Below are 19,017 nucleotides of genomic sequence, written 5' to 3'. Positions count from 1 at the left end.
GCTCACAGCTGCGTGCCCCTAACCGCACGGCCAACTCGCTTTGTGAAGAAAGTGTTTCATTATTATTTATTATTATTAGCAGTAGTAGCAGTGTTCTATCATTTTATCACGTACTGATGGGGCACTGGGGCGATTTGTGTAGCACATGTGGACATGGCCATGTTTTACGCCAACCATATGTGGAGGAATATAATGATTAATAAAATTACTATATGGTTTATAGAAACAATTCGGTATATGTTTTGGCTTCTTTACAAAGTAAATAACCTATCGAAGAATGCCATAAAATTAAACATAAAATCGGAGAGGTGGTCTTCGTTGTGTTACCATCTGTTCTAAAGAAAAAAGTGTTCAGTTTTCATTTGACATTTTAGAAATATTTCAAAACCTTCCGATATTTGGGAGAGAGATGACTTTTCCGTTCTAATCAATATAGATGGAAATTCTCTGAAAAATAATTTATGATTTCTATGTCTCCTGGTATGTGTAAATAAAATGCTTCTTCTATATCAAAAGCACCTTTTAAAAATATTCCAACGTAACATCCGGTTTGTTAACAGTGACGTACAATGTAGCACAACCAATCACGATATAGGCTACCTGTTTTCCTCCCCTTAATGTCTTTAACTCGCCAAGAGCCTCAAGCAGTACCCCCTCAGTTCCACAGCAACAGCACAGTTGAGCGAACATCAGCAGGTCGTCGTCTAGGTAAGTTGACCTTCAAATTTGAGTATGGTTCACATCAAATCCAATTCTTGAAATAATTAGGTACATCCGTGAAGCGGTGCCTGCTTTAGTTTCTCAAGAGATTTGTACAGCGGTCTTCGAATATTTTATTCATTCGATGTACATTTACAACCGCTCAAACTTGCTTGAAATTGTAAAGAAAAAATGTTATCACTAAAATGAAGTCCGATCATATACATTTTTCAGTATATTTGAAATAAATTAATCTGTCTAATTCCCAGTATTAGATTTCCGTGGAGTTGTGGCTACTAAGGTTTTCACGGTCTGAAACTGTGTTGACAAGTTTATCTTAAAGCTACCATTTTCTGTAATATAAATTTTGAATAATACGACTTAATTCGTCCATTGAAACTAAATTCAGTACAGTTTTCCATAAACCTTCCCTCCCGCGATCAGTTTGAACTATAGTTGAATGTCCTATCCCTGTCTACATAATAGACACGTGCGCTGATTTACTTAGACCATTCATACTGTGTTGAATGAAGCGTGACTTCTTGCAAACACTTTGCGTTAGTTCATTCCAGACTTAATAAGAGAAAATACTTCAATTCATTGACTTCAATCGTGACCATAACGTTAGGTTGTGTCCAACCTGAAAATATTTCCTACTTATCAATGAGCAGGCCTACTGAGAAATGATGTATTTGTGATCGGTTCTTCGTAAATTTTGATATTTAAGAAGCGTTCCTCTCTGATGGTGATAACCATACTTCAACAGTATTATGCACAATTACAATATTACAAAAGTTATATCAATTTACATAAGAGTTGTTAGAGGCTGTCGTACGTCTTCCTACTTTACTTGCGGCGCTTGAAAAACTTACAAAGGCGTAACTGTACGAGAGATGTTACTTTTATGCATGATTTGATTAATATACATATTATTCACAGCATATTCAGATGTACTGGAAGTAGTTAACGCGAACGTTGTCTACGGTACGCCATTTGACTGTCCGTGCCCGAGACTTAGAACGGACATGCCTAGATGGACGACTTGTATCCCATCGTTCCTGATTGTTATTAAATTCGAGAGAATTGTTTTCTCTTCCTGACAGTCATGTTTTCTAAACGTCTAAAATTATCTTTTGCCATTCTATGCAGACAGTACCAAACAGGCAATGTAAGGGCACAGAACGACTTTGTTTCAGAGACGTTTGATCTATTGCCGCTGGTATTGTATAAATTCACGTGTTTCTGATTATTGAATAATTGCAAAAATATTTTACTTAATGAGTATTATCAATCTGATGTCCGTATGGAACATCTGATGTCTCTAGGGTAAAGAATCATACTAATATTGGAAAATTTTGTCCTGCGTAGTCGGCACAGTGTCTAGTTTGAATCCTGCGGAGCAGCCCACCCATCCCTTTTATGAAATATAAATCCAGAAAGACTTAATGACGGCCAAAACGATTAATTTAGGTGATTTGTGTTAACGTATAATACGCATTCTATACCTGTACATTATTTGTACAGCCCCAGTGACATGCTCTTGTTTCACCATGTGTCAAAACGTATAATTAGCATGTATGATTATTGGTCTTCTTTAAAGTATAAATGCCGAACAAAGCGAGCCGTAAGTGTTGGAATTCAAAAATTTTATTGGTCTGCTACTAGACAAGTTAGCTTCATTCTAGGGGCCCTTTCCTTTTAAGAGGTGTAAATATTTGCTTCCAGCAATCTCTGTTCAGCGAATGTGCATGTGATGCTATGCTAGATATCCTAGATGATATTTTTATTATTATTATTATTATTATTAATAATAATAATAATATCGTATGGCTTTTTAGTGCCGAGTGTCTGAGGATATGTTCGGCTCGTCGGGTGTAGGTCTTTCTATTTCACGCCCACAGGCGATCTACAATTCTGGGGGTGGGGTAAGATAGAGGGTGAAACCGGGTATCTGTGCATAGCCTACTCCTGTCAAATCAGCCAAGGGGTCTGCTTAAGGCTTAACGTCTCCATCCCAGGACGAATCTCAAGAGTCATACGCTCTCATTCCATATGAATACTGCGAAGAGATTTGGAATTGAATCAAAGGCTTTTGCACGCAGTCTATTATAAATTGTACACCATCACCTCTTCTACCTTGCCGGCCAGCATTTTGATGGTTAAACATTTCCCACCAATGTGAACCAGTTAACCACTCTCAGGCCAGATAATTGATGCCGTATCCATCGTTTTCACTGGGTGGATTATTATTTCATGATATTTATATATTGTATTCATTTCATTACAAATTGAAGATAATAGGGCTACGTATATATTCACTGAATGTCCTTCATATTGTTCAGTTAACGTCTTGCTCATTTGGCCATTTTCAGTCAGTCGTCATCAAAATTCAGGTCCTGGTAATCACATTAATTTGCCTTTAAATTATACTGTATGTGCACATGTTATTTCCATTAACCAGTTTAATCATTTTGTCCCTATTTTTGAAGTAAAATGTTCCACTGTGCGCCGGTAGTTTCCAAAGTGTTTATCACATTTTTGCACAACAAATTCTGAGGCTGAGCTGATGCGTAACGCCGGTGTCTACTTTTTCCATCTCAACGTTGCCAAAAATTTGCGTAATTCTTTGCGACGTTAAACTAGCAAATAAAATATTGGTAAAACTGAACAAATATTCTCATTGGACATCGAAGAAATTCACCAACATGAAATTCCTCACAGTAAGTCCACGTAACATTCACAAGTCGGCAAGAAAATGAGCGATCCTGAAACGCTGTCCGTTCCTACTTGTACTTCCATAACTACGGAATTTTAATCGTCTTTCATGCTCCCACACAATCTTATGGTAGGACTTCACTTACATGTATCAAATTCTACTACAAATGTACACTACCAGACTTAGCTTTTTTTTTTTTTTTTTTTTTTCGGAAAGGCTTTGGAAAATGTTATTAGGCTGGTGTATGCGTGAGGGCTTCCTTTAGATTACTTTTGAGGGAAGTTGTAATTGAGTCTATACTGAAATAAGACTGAAGAACGTCAAAAAAATCTAGACAATCGCCGTAATATACCGTAATTCAAGAATGTCTCATAGATGGTAATTACCATCTGGGAAAATTGTTACTCATGCTAATAAATAGGGCAATATTCCCTGTAATTAAGCATACTAGGTATGATTGTATTTCCTTAAATTGCTGAAAAGATAATCTTCATTTCTAAGTTGCTTATGCAGGAAGTTCAAATTACTTCGGACTACTTGAAAACTTGTTAGCTTATTTCAGTGATTAAAACTTGAATGTCATGATGATTTTAAAATTACATTTAATATTATATACCTGTATACCAAACAAGTTGGATATGCGCAGGGTTACGTAACTGAGTTTGCATTCGGGGGATGGTGGGTTTGAACCCCACTGTCGGCACCCCTGAAGATTTTGCGTGGTTTTAAAATTTTGACACCAGGCAAATTCTACGGCTGTTCCTTAAGGTCACGGTCGCTTCCTATCCCTGTCCTGTCCCATTGCCATGAGACCTGTCTATGCCGGTGCGACGTAAAAACAAATTTTATGGGTGCAATACATACTAGTTGATGCAGCCGTGCGTCGATACGGAATTCTACATTCTGTAGTACATAATTCTAAGTGTAGTGTACATGTAAGATCTTATTAAATTACATAGCTCTAGTTACTCCAAAAACACGACGGGTAGGTCGTCATACGTTTTTTTTTCGTGTGAAGACAGTTAGGGAGTTTTCATTGTAACGGCAGTCCCCCTTGCCTACTTAGTCACAATCGAGATGGATAGTTATCATTATAATGGCACACTTTCCTTTTGTCTTTCTTACATTCTCATAAAAATTCTGTGGTTTTTCGAAAATCTTAAAGGATCTTTAAGTGGACAGAAAACCAATACGACAATATTAAGGCAATAAAGCTGTTTTTAATTCGTATCTGCGCAAGTATATACACAAAGGAAAACTTATGAATGATCAATATTGGTTCATTTCTGGAATATATATCGGATAATTGGCCTGCGTATAGATATCGTGTAAAGATTCCCTAAAGAATAGCCAAAGACATATCACTAAAATGTCATAACTCGAAGAATTTTAAGAATGAGAAAGCCGTGAATAAGCGAGAGGTAAAACCATCTGTTATTAGTGTAGTATCTTGCTGTGAATCTCCATGTCGTGATAGATGAAAAGTTTATTTTTGTCATTTAATCTATTCTTGTCCCTTGCCAATCAAAGGCATTTCAAACCGATACTCTCACGCGGCTCTAGTGTACGGTCCTCAAATTGAAATGGAGTAAATTTTATTATATACAGTATGATTTGTATTTGGTTACGGCGAAAAGTAAAGGCGAGAGCGTGAGTAGGCACCGTGTATCGCACGTGATTGTGAAACGGGTATCGAATTAAATCGTGTAGCTTCCGCTATGTTGTGGCTTATTTTATTCCTTCAAAGTAAACACACCTTACTTCAACCCTCAAAGTATATTCCAAAACACAGATGACTTATTTTCTCGAGAAAAAAAAATTCAAGTTACGAAGAAAATTCATTTTAACTTTTTTCTGGCAAATCTAATTTTAAGTACACCTGTTTTGCTCCAGTATTGAATAGCATGAACCCTTCAGGAAGTTTATTCACTTAAGGGTTTCAGGCGTACGTTTTACCGACTTGCTTAATTTTTATTTTATTTTTTCGCTATATGCCCCGCTTAAGAGATACTGTGATGGTAAAACACGGAAAAGCATCACTAACCGTTTAGGCAGGATATTCACTTTTCAGGGTCCCAGGCTTACATTTTCCTACGACTTTATTCACATTTTTTTTCCTTGCATGGCCCGCTTAAGATACACTGTAATAAGTAAATAGCCTGTATATCCAGAGGTTCTGGTTGTATGCTTAGCAAATTTGAGCACGGACCGTCAAGTAGTTTTTACGCGAGAGAGGATAAAGCATGCGCCAAAACAGCAAAAGATTTTCTGGAAAACTGAGATACGAAGAAACTTCTAAACTTCTTTCTGGGAAATATAATTTAATGTACACTTTGTGGTATACATTGTTAAATGGTAAATGGGACTAACCGTTTAGGCAGGGTATTCAATTTTAAGGGTCCCAAGCATGAGTTTTCCTCTGACTTGCTTCGCATTTTCTTTCGGTACAAAGCCCATAGCGTGATGGTAAGTAGCTTGTGTTAACCAAAGGTATATGCTAGAAGCCTGCCAAAGTTGAGCTCCATTAGTCTTGTAGTTTTTACGTGAAAAACACAGGCAAACATAAAAACGGATTTATTATTGCTGCCTTGTTTTTCAATCACGACTCAAGGAATGATGTCTTTCAAATGGCAAAAGAAATGTCATCTGTACCGTACTTACAGATTACCTGTTACATAGTATATGCACAGGGTGTCATTGAAAAAGGTTCCAGTATTTACAGAGGAGGCAGTACGCAAAATACGAAGGAAACTCTCCTATAAAAAATTAATCGCAAACTCAATATCTTCGGAGTTACGGTCCACTGCCATCTGACGAAACCAGCCTACCTGACTATTAGAGCAATACGGTCTTTTTAGTACGCAGTGGAATACTCTTTGTTGACTAGTGAGTTTCGTTCATTGATACAGAACAAATGCACTATGCACTGCATCAATTGTCTACGCACAATGGCTTCGCATTTGTCTCGTAACAAAGTGCTCGGAGTGCAAGATGCGTCCCTTCTACATTGAGATCGGAACATGATCTTTGATGGTAGTGATAGCGGAGCATAACTCCGAAGATATTGGACTTACGACCAGTGTTTATAGGGCATTTTCTCCTTCGTTTGTTACTGCTGCCTCCTCTGTAAATATTGGAACATTCTTTGACACTTGTATATTTATCACCTATATTTTAGCAATAAAGGCTTCACCTGTTTTTACAAACCTAAATAGTGATATACCGGCCTCGCGGTGTAGGGATGGCATACCAGTGTGTCTGTCTCTTACCCGGAAGCCCCGGGTTCGATTCCAGGCCAGGTCAGGAATTTTTACCTGGATCTGTGGGCTGGTTAGATCCACTCAGCCTACGTGATTACAGCCTATCTGACGGTGAGATAGTGGCACCGGTCTAGAAAACCAAAAATAACTGTCGAGAGGATTCCTCGTGCTGACCACACCTCATAATCTACAGGCCTACGGGCTGAACTGCGGTCGCTTGGTAAGCCATGGGGTTAACTAGTGACATGTCCGGCTCCATGGCTAAATGGTTAGCGTGCTAGCCTTTGGCCACAGGGGTCCCGGGTTCGATTCCCGGCAGGGTCGGGAATTTTAACCATAATTGGTTAATTCCGCTGGTCCGGGGACTGGGTGTATGTGTCGTCTTCATCATTTCATCCTCATCACGACGCGCAGGTCACCTACGGGTGTCAAATCAAAAAGACCTGCATCTGGCGAGCCGAACTTGTCCTTGGACACTCCCGGCACTAAAAGCCATACGCCATTTCATTTCAACTAGTGACATGCTTTTATCTTCAACCCCCTTCCTCTTCCACTTTCTGCAAATTGTTAGTGAAATAGTTCAATTAGACTAGATTATCTCTGAGCAGCATTTTCGCTCTCGCCCACCCCTCTCCCTCCCTCTCTCTCTCTCTCTCTCTCTCTGTCTCTCTCTCTGGCCTATAGTCGACAATATCTTAATAAAGTGCGATAGGGACAGTTGACATACAGCTATGTAGTTCTACTTGATTAGCTTACAGCCTCTAATTTTTTTGCAATAGAAAGTAATTATCATGAAAATGGATGAAGTATGTTATATAAACAGATACTGTTCCCGGAAATGCCTTCGGTAAAACTCATCGAAAAGATGACGTGGACAGTCTTCAGTGTAAGACGAGGAACATACTGGAACTACATGAAAATTTAACAAGGTGCTCTTAAAATTCTGTAAGTTAAAACAAGTATTCTAGTTTTACATAAATTCTGAGTCAGAAGTCGCTTTATGCCAAATTTGTGTTCGCTGCGATTCGAACACAGCCACCTTTTGCAACTCGAGTAGCTATCAAAAAGCCCCCCATGCGTCACATTTAAAAGTTCTTATCAAATGTTCTACATTGTAGAATCATTGTAGTACTGCCATAAGTAGATAAATGAGAATTATTTTTAATACTGTACATATTTTGTAGAAACGCAGAAAAATGATAAAATGAAAAATTTGAAAATATTAATCCATTAGGGAATCACATTGCAGTGATGCGTGTTAAATAATTCTGTAAGTACCTTGCTTAGACAACCGGAAAACCGTGCTCTAATATTTTAAAAGTACGTTCTGTGCAGATGACCCGTTAATGCATTCTGGGACATAATGTTTACATTCACACGTCCACAATTACAAAAGTACCGTTCGATGGTACACACACACATGTTCTCATACCAAAACAAATTCTTGAATGTCTAAATTAGAGGAATTCTATAAACAAATGTTGAATTCGGATATGGTGATTAAAAAATTCCTATGTTAAACGTTTCATAGGATACCAGGAATTTTGTACCAACTCTTAATCTGTGAATAACATGCACGAGATGTCAGGTACAGAACGAATATGGCCGACCGAACACCCATAAAAAACGGAACCGTACTTGAGCGTCCGGTTCTCCGACTGAGCTACGGTGACTACTGTGCTTTGCTCTGTGGTAAGAGTAAAATAAAGAATCGCGTTAAAAACAATAGATATGAAACACCACCACACTATCAAAAGGGTAAATTCGAAATGAACATAAATTATTGGTAATACATTTCTTATAGCCTACGTCCCCAGCGTAATGGTTAGCACTACTGGCTGCTGTTCTATGAGGCGGTACTGCCAGAAATTGAAGATTATCAAAAGGGCTGGTATATGCAGCTCATCACCACCCCCTCAGGAAGAGGATAAGAATTGATATTTAGTGTGACTGAATGGGTTGCTATATTTCTAGAAAATAGATCTCAGAATTAGACGAAGCTTTATCTGACCCCGTAATAACTGAGAGGGGAATTCAAGGCAGTATTATTGTACCTTTCTCTTATGCGAGTGTGAGTAAAGTGGAATCACAGATAAAGCTTTTTTTTGCATATGTTATTCTGTATAGAGTAATAAGTTAAGATTGTAAGCAACTGCAAAATGACCTCGATAATGCTGTGAGATGGACAACAGTCAATGGTATGGTGATAAACGGGGTTAAGTCAAGTTGTGAGTTTCACAAATAGGAAGTCTTCAGTTTTAATTACTGCGTTCATGGGGTGAACGTTCCGTTTGGGGATTATTGTAATTACCTAGGTGTTAATGTAAGGTAAATGTAGGGTAAACGCATAAATGGGATTGTAAACAAAGGGTACAGATCTCTACATATGGTTATGAGGGTGTTTAGGGGTTGTAGTAAGAATGTGAAGGAGAGGGCATATGTTTCTGGTAAGACCCCCAACTAGAGTATGGTTCCATTGTAAGGGACCCTAACCAGGATTACCTGATTCAAGAACTGGAAAAAATCCAAAGAAAGCAGCTCGATTTGTTCTGAGAGATTTCCGACAAAATAGTAGCGTTACAAAAATGTTCTAAAGATTGGGCTGGGAAGACTTTGGGAGAAAGAAGACTAGCTGCTCGACTAAGTGGTATGTTCCGAGCTGTCAGTGGAGAGATGGCATGGGAGGACATCAGTAGACGAATAAGTTTGAGTGGTGTCTTTAAAAGTAGGAAAGATCACAATATGAAGATAAAATTGGAATTCAAGAGGACAAATTGGGGCAAATATTCGCTTATAGGAAGGGGAGTTTGGGACTGAAATAACTTACCAAGTGAGATGCTTAATAAATTTCCTATTTTAAAATAAAGTTAAGAAAAGGCTCGAAAAATAGATAGGGAATCTGCCACCTGGGCGACTGCCCTAAATGCAGATCTTGATTTACAGTGAACTTGAATGCCCTCTGATATTTTGAATGAAACTTCCACACGAGGTTCATAAGTCACTGAATACCCGTGATAACCATGTTGGTAGAGTATTGTTGAATTTTATTACGTAACAGAAGGTACTCTTGAATATCCCCCCCTCTCCCCTGGTATTCCAGGAGACATTCATACTGTAAACTTAAGCAACCTCGCTTTTATAATAAACGAACCGTCCATGATTACAAAAAGTACCGTTGTATACTGTTACACGTGTTCCCACAACAAAAAGCAAAATTTGCCCTACCGAAAAATTACAAAACAAATTCTCAGAATACTTCTCTAAATTAGAGGAAGAACACTATTTCAACCTTTATGAAATGTTCTCGCGTATCCCGAAGTAGAATGCACCGGTAATCTTAAATGTTCACCGGAGCGAGCCCAAATATTTAAAGTCTGTATTTTAACGAACACAACATAGTGAAAACGGGGATTATATGCCCAATATGAGGAAAGGTTGACAAGAACCTCCGGAGTGATTCGAGGTATAACATTACTAGACTCCTTGAGCAAAATTTACACAGGAGTATTAGCGAATAGATTGAGACCGAGTGGAAGAGAAATTGATACTGTTAATTTTTCAAGGTGGTTTTAGGAATGGCAGAAGGACGACAGATAATGACAGTGAAGATGATCCTAGAAAAAAATAACTGAATAATAAAGGAGTTAAAGTATATCTAGCCGCCATAGATATTTAAAAAGCGCTCGATACGGTGAGTAGAAGAGCGTTAATAAATCTAGGAAGGGTGGGGGTGTCTAGGAAGATTATCCGAGCGATTGAGGCAATATGAGAATGTCTTGTTGCAATAAATTGAAGGATAATTTAGTAAGCAGTCTAATAGATTGTAAGATAGGATTAAAACAAGGCTGCAAGTTATCCCAGATTTTTTTACTTTTCATAAACGACATACTGCAAGGCCACGGAGAAAATAACTGGTCGGTGCCGGTAGTGAACGATTTAGAGATCCCAGGATTGATTTTTCCCGATTATGTGACTTTATTGAGCTTAACATCGCGTGGGGGGGGGGGGGGTTCTGCAGAGACGTTTGGATGCGGTTTCAGAATGTTAGGAAGTGGTCCCTGAAAATTGGCATAGTGCAGCGACCAGTTAAAACAATTCCGCAGTTCCACCGGGGGCTAACATTGGCAAATGATAGCTCTCGCCGTGGAGGATCATAAAACTGAACTGAGATCCCACTTGATTTTACTAGTCACTCTATCATTTCCTGGTGACTTTTAGCGTTCATTAGTGTACCAAACTTTCTTCCACTCGTCAGCTTAGCAGTAAAACTAGTAGTTTCAAAAAAACCTTGTACAGAACTTCATTGCTCTAAAATTGCATTACGGCTTCGCTCATAACTAGGTCTAGTCGGAAGGTCCACTAACAGAGAAAGCATGTGGTAGTTGTTCACTGTATAAAATGACGGACGCATTCGGACATAGAAAATACTGAATGATATACCTCCAAATACTAAGACTCGCTGCTTAGTTTTCGGAAGTTAAATGGGACACAAGCAATCCACGTTGACAAGACGGTAATTTATGCAATGTTCGTAATCTGTTATTAATACGTGTTCTAACATCTCACAGTTCAGAGACCTTAAGAATATTGTCTTGACTTCCATTTCACAATATCAATTCAATATTGTGTATAAGGCGACTACCTCCGTGGTGTAACGGGCTAGCTGCTGCACTGCCAACCATGAGTTCGCCACGAATTTGAGTGGTTAGAGCGTTAGGAACGGGGTCGTATGTGCCGTGTGTTGCAAAGTTACGAATGTAAGGAACAGAGAAAAGGATTTTGCTACCTTCAAATAAATTCCTGGATTAGTATGTCTGATTGAGACTCCAACCAGTCTTTGGACATTTCAAAAATAGTGATTGAAATTCAATATCAAAAATCATACTTCTGTTCATTGTTCACATTGAACTAGTGAAACTGGGCCATAGGCGTGCATTCTTTTCCTGCGAAGGTATTTACAGTTTCACTGTCATCGATGATCCCTTTCACATTCAATACTGAAGAGGCTGTTCACTCAATCAATCCTGATCTGCATTTAGGGCAGTCGCCCAGGTGGCAGATTCCCTATCTGTTGCTTTCCTAGCCTTTTCCTAAATGATTTCAAAGAAATTGGAATTTTATTGAACGTCTCCCTTGATAAGTTATTCCAATTCCTAACTCCCCTTCCTATAAATGAATATTTGCCCCAGTTTGTCCTTGAATTCCAACTTCATATTGTGATCTTTCCTACTTTTTTAAACGCCATTTAAACTTATTCGTCTACTGTCATTCCACGCCATCTCTCCGCTGACAGCTCGGAACATACCACTTAGTCGAGCAGCTCTTCTTTCTCTCAATTCTTCCCAACCCAAACATTGCAACATTTTCGTAACGCTACTCTTTTGTCGGAAATCACCCAGAACAAATAGAGCTGCTTTTCTTTGGATTTTTTCCAGTTCTTGAATCAGGTAATCCTGGTGAGGGTCCCATACACTGGAACCATACTCTAGTTGGGGTCTTATCAGAGACTTATATGCCCTCTCCTTTACATCCTTACTACAACCTCTAAACACCCTCATAACCATGTGCAGAGTCTGTACCCCTTATTTACAATCATATTTATGTGATTACCCCAATGAAGATCTTCCTTATATTAACACCTAGATACTTACAATGATCCCCAAAAGCAACTTTCACCCCATCAACGCAGTAATTAAAACTGAGAGAACTTTTTCTATTTGTGAAACTCACAACCTGACTTTTAACCCCGTTTACCAACATACCATTGCCTGCTGACCATCTCACAACATTTTTCGAGGTCTCGTTGCAGTTGCTCACAATCTTGTAACTTATTTATCACTCTATAGAGAATAACATCCGCAAAAAGCCTTACCTCTGATTCCACTCCTTTACTCATATCATTTATATATATAAGAAAACAAAGGTCCGATAACACTGCCTTGAGGAATTCCCCTCTTAATTATTACACCTACTTTAATTCTCGGAGATCTATTTTCTAGAAATATAGCAACCCATTCAGTCACTCTTTTGTCTAGTCCAATTGCACTCATTTTTGCCAGTAGTCTCCCATGATCCACCCTATCAAATGCTTTAGACAGGTCAATCGCGATACAGTCCATGGGTCCCAGAACTTCGTAGATACAGTAGTTCTAGCTTCGAAAATTATCAACCGAAGAAATAGTAACAAGAATAGTCAAACTCGTGAAAAGCCGTGCATGTCTGAAACACTAGCAGCTACTACTTGAATACTGTTACTAATAGCTTTAAGCTACAAATGTTAGAGGCTATTTCTATGGCTAAATGGTTAGCCTGCTGGCCTTGGGCCCCAGGAGTCCCGGGTTCGGGAATTTTAACCATAATTGGTTAATTTTGCCGACACGGGGACGGGGTGTATGTGTCTTCATTTCATTCTTAAAAATAGTTACATAAATTCAGTATCAAAAATCATGCTAGTTCTGTTTGTTCCCACATTGAACTAGTGAAACTGGGCCATAGGCGTCAAATCAAGACCTGCACCTGGCGAGCCGAACTTGTCCTCGGACACTCCCGGCGCTAAAAGCCATACGCCATTTCATTTAATACTTGCTCAGTTTCTGAAACCTACCTGGTTTAGGAATTAACTACATAAACATTAGTCGTATTCATTTTGGAGAACCACAGCTGCTTTGTGAATCTCTTAGGGAGCAGAATTTAATAATTTTAGAAAAATAATTTTTATAAATGATTAACATTGTGCATATCCTCAAATGTTCCCTAATGGGGCTACAATAATGTCCTAAGAGAAATTAAGGTGGTTCTTCGGTGTGCTTTGATCTACTAACCGCTCATCCTGACACAATTCATCAAAATGTAGTTATTTTTCTTTTCACTTTCGAATTCTATTTTAAAATTGTAGTAGAATGTCATACCACTTTAAAAAGTATAATGAAATTGCTTCTACAAAATTGTCTCGACAGCGAGATAAATTATGAACTTTGTTCTGAATAACAGACCACGTTTTATAAAGCTCTGCATTTTCTGATTGTAAACTTTGTGGTGCTAAATTAGTACCTTCTAGAATTTTTGTTCGGAACACTACCTGAACAATTAACTCCAATTTCTCTAAATTGGATTTTCAAACTGCAGATTGTTCTTTCTTCCTTTTTCTTAGACATCATTTCTGACAGAACCGTAAATACGTCAATTTAATCATAACGCAGGACTTGAATATACTGGTATAAGTGTGGTCATGTGGTTTGGGTCACAAAGCTGTCGATTTGCATTTGGGAGCTAGTAGATATGAACCGCACTGTCGGCAGTCCTGAAAATGGTTTTCCATTTTCACACTCTTAAGACCAGTCTCTTCCTTTCAATTCCCAGCCCTTTCCTATCCCATCACAGCCATGTGAGACCTGTCTGTTCCGGTGCAAGGTAAAGCGGATTGTAAAAGAAATACTGGTATCCCATATTTTAATACTTTGACTGAAGAAAAGATGCACATTCCTACCGTCAAAAGGACCTAACTTGAATACCACATGCAGCATTTAGTGCTAGATTTAAATTCAGCACTGAAGTTCAGTTATCTCTTTGAATTCTCGTTTCGCCACCTTTATATATGTCTGATATACTGGCACAAGTCATACTTCCGACCGCGGCATTTATTTAATAAGTCCATTTTAATCTATTGCACCATTTCCTATGTTTCTAATGTAGTTTGATTATTTCGCAAAAACCTACGAAGCTTTCATTGATTTTCACGTCACATGGTCCGGTTACATCATGTGAAATGGTAATGTAATTTTATTTAAATGAAAAGCATAAAACTAGAGAAATTCTCCAATTACAGTATACTTGACAAATCAAGAATTTCACGGTAGGTACATACAGGCCTACTAATCTATACAAAATAAAACCGTAACGACCGTATGTCTGTACATTGGCTATTTTTGTGAAATTTTGTTATCCGTTTCAGATGTAATTATGACAATCTACATATTTTTTAGCTTTGGTGTCGGAGTTCTTATAACTTGAAAATTACTGGATATATTCCTACCAAAGTTCATATTTAGAATCATCCCTGAACTGACTGTTTATACGAAACCGAAACCGTGATTTTGCTCTACAACAAAATATACACAACCAAACGTAATGGAAATCTACCTGCCATTAATAGAAATCATTGTTTAAAACATTTGTCTCGTGTGCATCATAACGAAACGAGAATTAATGAGGAAGATGTAATTAACGGACAGTTTCCCGCTCTAACTTCGAGCGGTCTTAGCCTAAAAGAGGGTGCATGTAAAGCATATTTCTTATAACTGCAAACTTACTGTAAATATGTTAACGAAACTTCATATTCACCATCCTCCTGTCCAAAGGTACCTTAGAAGATCTACATCATTTCAAACACCCGGAGTGGACTGGGGGTTTATAGGTAACAGAAGTGATTTTACTCTCCCACAAAATATACGAGACGAACTTGGATAGAAATCGACCAATCTTGATTAAAATCTATTTCTAAACCTTTTTCCTCATGTGCACTTTTTCGATAGGATGATTAATAAGGGAGATATCATTAACGGACCGTTTTGCAGTCAGTCCAGTGGACATAGCCCAAAAGGTGCTGTACGTGGTGCAGATTCCTTATCTTCTTCTAAATAAATAATATCGTAATGATTGTGTGTTTGTACATTGACTTAGCAAAATTTTCATTTAGTTATCCGTTTCAGGTGTAATGACCATCTGCATATTTGTTTAGTTTTGGTACTTGTTTGAGTTTTTAGAATTTGAAAACTACTAGATATATTTCTACCAAACTGCATACTTAGAATCGACCTGTCCTTGGGTAGCTTTAGGGCTAATATTATCCTAAGTCCCTGAATTGACTGGGGGTATATAGGAAACCGTAACAGTGGTTTTGCACTCCCACAACATATACGCAACCAATCTTAATCGAAATCAATCTCTAAAATTTTTCTCATATGCACCTTTTTGATTAGAGGATAAGAAGGGAGTTATCATTAATGGACTGTTGTACAGGCTGTCATGTCATTTAAAGTTGGGTTAAATGGTTTAACTAAAGAGCCAATCGTTGACGATAACCTGGTTTTATGTGTCTTCAGCCACAGCACCACTGCCGGTTACAGATGAACAATATGTAACCTAGAAATAGAATTACGCACAACTTCGGACCAGGAACTATATCGTTCAATAAACTCGGATCTACCCCATTCTGTCTCCACTATGTTCAGCTTTATCGTACTTCACGTTACTGCCATGCGCTTCCATAGAATATCAGTTTAATATACCGTATTCAACTTTTGAATACAGGCATGCAACTTCGCACAAATTCGTTAAGGAATCGTGAAATAGATTACAAATTCCCGTGCGAAGAACGGGTACATAATGCTAGTTGTATTAATAACCAGTAAATGTGCCCGTGCTACGGTACGGTATTCTACATTGTATACGTATTTATCCGTAAATTACTGTAAAGGCAGTAAGATTATATTACATTGCATCTATAAACGGACTTCACCATCAGACGCCTCTTTGTGTTCTACATGGTTGGTCCTATATCTTCTCGTATCTCCTATATTTATGGGTTAGACTTGAGTTAAGGGCCGGTTCTACCACCTACTGGTAAAGTAGCGCGTAATTTGCCCTCCGCGTAAAAGGATGTTTCTGTCCGACCACTCCCAGGTAGCGCTATCGGCAGCATAAATCGTCGTTACCCGGCGCGTAATTTCTCGGCCACTTCGAGGGCCCGATAAGACTTTACCTGCCAGGCAAGTTCTGAGAGCTGAACATTATTAGCTGTATTTCTGGTGATATGCAACTCAAATTAGCTTAGTATACTGAAAAAAGCAGTATACTGTAACAGTGATCGATATTGTATTGCAGGATTTTGAACATTAATGCTTCCCTTTAGTTGCAACGGTCACACCAGCCTCTCTCATCGGCAGCGCAGGGAACACATTTTATACGTCAAGCTTTCGTAAAGAAACTCTAAAAGGATGTAAAATCAAAATCTATTTGGAAATCATTTCAAATGGGCTTTAATTTTCTACTTTTTCAGTTTTCGGATACGAGATATATAGTACTGTATGTATCCTACCTAACCCAAGCGTTTTCGTAGCGTACTGGTTAACACGTACGCTTCGTAATACGAAGTGTGGAGGTTCGAGTCTTTATGACGAATCTTTTTTATTTCCATTATTAGCGTTGTGTTAATCTGTATGCCTCTTTTCATACGTTCTTATCATAGTATTATGTCTACTAGGAAAATTGCTTTATATGTATGCTACCTATAGCAAGTGATGTTTCGATTAATAGCATATAGGACTGTCGCCCAGGTAGCAGATTCCCTATTAGTTGTTTACATAGGCTTGTAAATTATTTCGAAGAAATTGGAAACTATTCCATTCCCGAATTCCTCTTCCTATGAATGGATATTTATCCCGGTTAGTTCTTTACATTTACAGTACCTTCCAACTTTATCTTCATAAAGTTAAAAATTAAAATGAAATGCTTTATCAATAAATGGAAGCATCTGGAACTAAACGAGGTCACAGAACTAGTTGCAAATAGAGCATCGCGGAGATACTTAATTCACAGAAGCCTGCAGATAGAATGCTCAAAGGCAGTAAGTCCGTAAAGAAGATGTGTGTATATACGTATATGGAAGCGCGTAAAAGAGTTAAGAACAACGGCAGGGAACGAAAATACACTTTAAAATGTAAATTAGAAATACGATGAAAACCTGCGTACCTTCTAATACGGAGCGAGCGACTTGACCAGTCTACTACGAGAATACGTTTCAAAAACGCTGCCTTTCATGACAGGTTATAACTGGCGTAAGAAAATGCAATCGCGAGATTTTAATCCCAATTAGGTATTGATATTGAAGATCATAGATTAAAATCACGAAAGCTTGACATGAATCGTTGTCCATAACTCTTAAGACTCCCCTTATTAGGCTTTTTGGTGATAATCAGCAGACGCAAGCACAGGGAAATAAGACAATCGAAATGGGTTTCATGCATCTGACGATAGATAGCACCACACTCGAAAGCGAGAAATCGCTGAAAATCAGTCTAGCCAACTTCGTATATCGGTGTCTAGCTCCGGGTAGCTACCTAGCGCTTGCGCGGAGGTGGTTGGACGCAAGCCAAAGTACCAGCCGATTTACACCTCCAGGTAGTTTACCTCCCGGGCAGCTGCCAGCCACTTTACCAGCAGATGGTAGAACCGGCCCCTAGTCACTGAATGGGGTGAAATTTTGTACAGTTTTCACATACTGCTTTATATTTTTGATACCCATGTGACAGCCAAATTTTATGATTCCAGCCATCATATGGCCACTGATCATGTCAATGTGCGTGCCGAATGTATCATTCTATCTTTCCTACAAGCGTGCCAGACGATAACGTATACCTGTAAAAAGTACCAAATTAACATGGAATCGAGATATAAAACTTTATTTAACGTATAACGGAGAGAAATACGACAGTCATAGGACTAAAGTTGTAGATCTCTCCAAAATGAAACGCGATTGTGCTTTCGGTTTTGTGATATCTTACGTTTAGACACCAATTATTCCGAAACGGTCTGCACAGTCGTGAAAATTGCATCCATATTTCGATATTTTCCAGAGCCAAAAGGTATACATTTGCATAGCTTAGAGTAGTTCCTCAAATAAGTTTCTAGGTTTCGAGATTAGCACTTGCATACTTCGAGAGGTCTTAGGCTAAAAGTGGGTGCATATAAAGCATATTTCTTATAACTGCAAACCTACTGGAAATGTGTTAACGAAACTTCATATTCACCATCCCCCAGTTAACAGTTAGAAAGTTGAAATTAATAAAAAATAGGATTATAACTGAGGACACCGGATGACAAATCTGTAAATACCAAGTGAATGTATTGGAAAATCAAATGCCGCTCAATAAATTATGCTGGTATGAGATACGAATATAATAAAGCGGTAAGAGGAGAAAATCAGGCGCAGGGATTCTTAGGTAAACTGATAAGATGACTAATGGTGTTATTACACAAGATATTCGAAGACGATTATAACTGCCAACGATATTTCGCAAATATCGCGCAGAATGGCCGATTGACGCCTCTCCTGCTTTGTACCCAAGGAACAGCCACGAATTTACAGGAATGATGACGAAAATGGCAATACGTTACTTCCCTGCCAGCAAGCAGTCAGAAACGTTGCCATGGTAACCTGTAGGTTAGTTGTCGGTCTGTCCGACATCAATGCAGAGCATGATACCCGCAGAAAATGGTAATTTTCTGTCATTTGAAGAGGAAGGTAAATTATGAACATAACAAGTTGTTTATAATGAAGAGACG

General features: G+C 38.4%; 1 protein-coding gene across 1 annotated transcript in view; it reads left to right on the top strand.

The window, feature by feature from the left end:
• Positions 1 to 654: 654 nt before the first annotated feature.
• hoe1 (hoepel1) overlaps positions 655 to 19,017 on the top strand; it is a 230,577-nt gene continuing 212,214 nt past the window's right edge. Inside the window, exon 1 of the mRNA XM_067142918.2 lies at positions 655 to 708. The gene's annotated coding sequence lies outside the window, so the exon portion shown is untranslated. The remainder of the gene's footprint in view (positions 709 to 19,017) is intronic.

This window comes from Anabrus simplex, chromosome 1 (assembly GCF_040414725.1).
Source record: "Anabrus simplex isolate iqAnaSimp1 chromosome 1, ASM4041472v1, whole genome shotgun sequence".
Classification (NCBI taxonomy): domain Eukaryota; kingdom Metazoa; phylum Arthropoda; class Insecta; order Orthoptera; family Tettigoniidae; genus Anabrus; species Anabrus simplex.
Note: the sequence above shows the minus strand (reverse complement) of the source record. Positions and strands in the feature narration are given on the sequence as shown.